At 27.4% G+C, this 3,625-nt stretch overlaps 1 long non-coding RNA gene across 1 annotated transcript; it reads left to right on the top strand.

The window, feature by feature from the left end:
* Positions 1-1,055: 1,055 nt before the first annotated feature.
* Positions 1,056-3,109, top strand: LOC105453097. Its single transcript, XR_974820.1, has 4 exons — positions 1,056-1,305; positions 1,620-2,015; positions 2,791-2,848; positions 2,920-3,109. It is a non-coding gene; the product is annotated as an uncharacterized LOC105453097 (long non-coding RNA).
* The last annotated feature ends 516 nt before the right edge of the window (positions 3,110-3,625 follow it).

Below are 3,625 nucleotides of genomic sequence, written 5' to 3'. Positions count from 1 at the left end.
ACGTGTGCTCTTCCGATCTGGCGTTAAAATGTAGGTCCCGTATATCTGCGTAAAAGTGTAAATAGCGCACATCGTAGAAATACGAGAAGAGGTCACTACGCTCTGACAAGAGTAGTAGGACTATTGATTGACTGATATTTCAATCGGTTTAGTACGTAATTCTTTTCCAACTGTTGTTCTCAACGGTTTTTTTAAATAACGTTTACCTGCACATTTACCAGTGCCTTTAAATATTTTATAGTTTAAAAGCACAACCTCTGTATTATTATCTTCTTCTATATTACACCGTAAACTACTACCACATTTGCAAGTACCTGAGTAAAAAAATCATTTTTTATGTAATTAATAGTAAAAACAAAATTCTTTGTTTGCAATTTTTAATAATTGTATAAAACAAATATATAAATCTTCTTTTTCTATTGTACTTACTTCCAACTTAAGATTTATGTAGATATACCTACATTTAAGAGAAAATAACTTTATAATTAAAAATTTATATTTACCATTTATGTATCCAGATGTACTAACATTGGACAAGTAATGGTTTCGAAACTGAAATCCACATTTCAGATGTATTGCATCCCAAATTTTATCTGTTATGAATTCTTCCCAGATTTCTGGGCGAAGAGTCTTCCAAATTCGGTTTCGCACTTTGTTTCGCTGCATACGTTTGTATGATTTATAAACAATTAACTCTTCAAACTCATGTTTTGAGATTCTTATTATAAAATTAATGGGTTCTGCATTCATGGATTCTGTAGATTTTTCACCGATTGTACTATCACTTATATTTAAATTACTTTTATTACTGACATTGAAACTGTTTGTCGTATTCATTTTTGAACTATCAAAAAGTTTATCTCGCATGCCAATTTGATCACATGATACTATAGTGTATAAATAACCAGGTGTTAAACGATCACAAAATGCATTAGTAGATATTTCGGAAAAATTACGTCATCGCTTTAGATACTATTTTATCGTCCAATGTTATGATCCGATTTTTATATATGTTAAAAAAGTATGAATAATATCTTTACTTTGCACTTTAGGCGAACGTCCTCTATTACGATACATTTTGGATAGTTGCGACTGATGCTGTTTAGAGCGTAAGACTAAAGAATCACGATGAGAGACTCACGGTGGAGACGCGAGTGAAACAGTAGACGAGCGACAAAGCAACGTTCAATGTTTCACTCAACGAACACCAAACGCGAATATTCGAATATTTGTCGCTCGTCATTTGATAGCATTCTACAAATTGTGCTTGTAGCTGTATCAGACTACAAACATTTTACGAACAAGGTATATTATTTTAAGTAATTCTAAGTCTAAGTTAAGTAAGTCTTTTCCCAAAATAAAAAGTATAAATGATTATAAAATAATTATTAATGTATAAAATTAGAATAAAATGTATTAAAAATAAAAAATTTTAACAGTTTATATTCTACTTTTCTATAATGTCTACTGTAATCTTTGGCAACTTATAATATTTATGGTTTATTTTCGATTGTGATATTATTGAGATGTAATTAATCAAATTTTATTAGAATATAGACATATTTTTTAATTTATTATATATATGTATATGTACTTTATATATGTACTTTATTACGTAGATATGCGCAGCAGAGAGCAATCCATTATTTAAAATGGCTATTGATATTTTGAATAAAGGCATGAGGGCACACACATACAAGCTCCGTGCAGAAATATTAAAGCCTATTTTTTTTACTGAAGGCTCACATTCTGAAACTTGTGTATTAATTGATTGCCAAACCAATGCTGGATATTTGGCTGGTGTACTTTTCAAAAATACATCAAGTTTTGAGGAATTATCAGTCTGCAATATGGGATGTTCAACTCGAAAAAAAAACTACCTATATTGCACAAATCGATTCCAATATATTGGAAAATAATTTTTATAATGTTATAAATGATAACATTATATTAACTGGAAAAAAAGTGTTGTTAAAAGAATTGTCCAGGTTTTGAAACAACATTTTGCAAAATAGGTAAATGAAATTATGTTATGTTTTAAGTTTAAAGACACTTTTTGGATCAAGATTTTAATCTTATTTAATTTATTTTTTGGATCAAACGCTATTCTAATAAATTTGTGATTATCATTAATTATTTATAAAATATATATTAAAAATTAAATCTTATGTATATAATAAAAAATAAATATAATAAATATATAATAAAATTATATAATAAAATATTATATACATATATGTATAATAAAACTATATAATAAAAAACAAAAATAATATGAAAAGAACAATTCTTAATTTAAAAGATTCCATCACTACACTTATTTCAATTTAACACTTATAATAATATTTCTTGCAATATTTCCTACAATATTTTTATAATAATAAACAGCTTCTCATAATCAGTCATTGAAAAATTTATCCTAAAATATTATATTCTATCGCTTATGATAATTTATAAATAATAAAATGCTTTATATTACGAATTAAAATAGTAATTTTGCATTATACATTATGTTTTATATTATAATCTATGCACGTTTACTATAAATTTAAAAAAAATAAAAATATTCACGATTTAATACAATAAACAAAGTTATATTTACGATATATATTATAATTCTGATAATATATATCTCATTATACGTAATACATATAGAATACTTAAGATAATATCCAAAAACAATTAAACATTATTTACATATAACTTACAAAAACTGCATATATTTAATTTTTAATTATATATTACAAATCGTTCAATATGTACACATACATATTCTCAAATCTTTTTCAGGTTTCATAGTATTATTTGACGTTTGTACTTTTAAAAATAAAAGTCAACCAATAAAATTGTAAGATATTCCAAAAGTAATTATAAATTTGTTAAGTAAAGAAAATGATTTACAATTAATTGAAATTATAGATTACAAAAAACCTCCAATGTCAACACGAGGAATGGAAATAATACATAGCATTGGACATTATACGGCGATCAGTTGGCAATCTGGAAGTTGGATCGAATACAATGATCTCACAGTAGAAGCCAAAAATATTAAAAAAACAAAACTAGTATATCCACATGTTCTTATGTACATTTGTAATAATTAAATAAATGACACAAAAAGAGTCTCTACTCATTACATTGTCCCTGAAAAAAAATTAAACATGATCTAAAATTAAATGAAAGGCAAAAGGAGATAAGATGACGACCTTGAAGTTTGTCAATTTTTTTAAATTTGTATAATTGTATGATGCAAAATCTATTTTTTCGTGATTAGCTGAAGTCTTGCTTAATATCTGCAAAAAGTTTATAAATAAATTAGATTTTTTCTAAATTTAAATATTTTGAGAACGTGTCAATTTCATCATTTGCCCTCATATATGAACAAAATCTTTTTCATTTTCTTGGTAGGCTGACTTTTCATTTGTGACCGAATTTCTCTTCACCGTCGGTTGCGGTTGTCCCGACAGCTCACCTCGTTCGCCTTTGGCCAGTACCGGATGGATGGACCGGGTCTCACTGTCGATTTATGCCCTATCGGCGGGATCGAACGGGTTTTCGATTGCCCGTCCGCCTATGTCCCCGTTTCACGGTCGCCAGAACCTTTCATCTCCAAGATTCAAGGAAT

This window comes from Wasmannia auropunctata, unplaced genomic scaffold, assembly GCF_000956235.1.
Source record: "Wasmannia auropunctata unplaced genomic scaffold, wasmannia.A_1.0 LD336004.1, whole genome shotgun sequence".
Classification (NCBI taxonomy): domain Eukaryota; kingdom Metazoa; phylum Arthropoda; class Insecta; order Hymenoptera; family Formicidae; genus Wasmannia; species Wasmannia auropunctata.
This window is presented reverse-complemented; position numbering and strand designations above follow the sequence as displayed.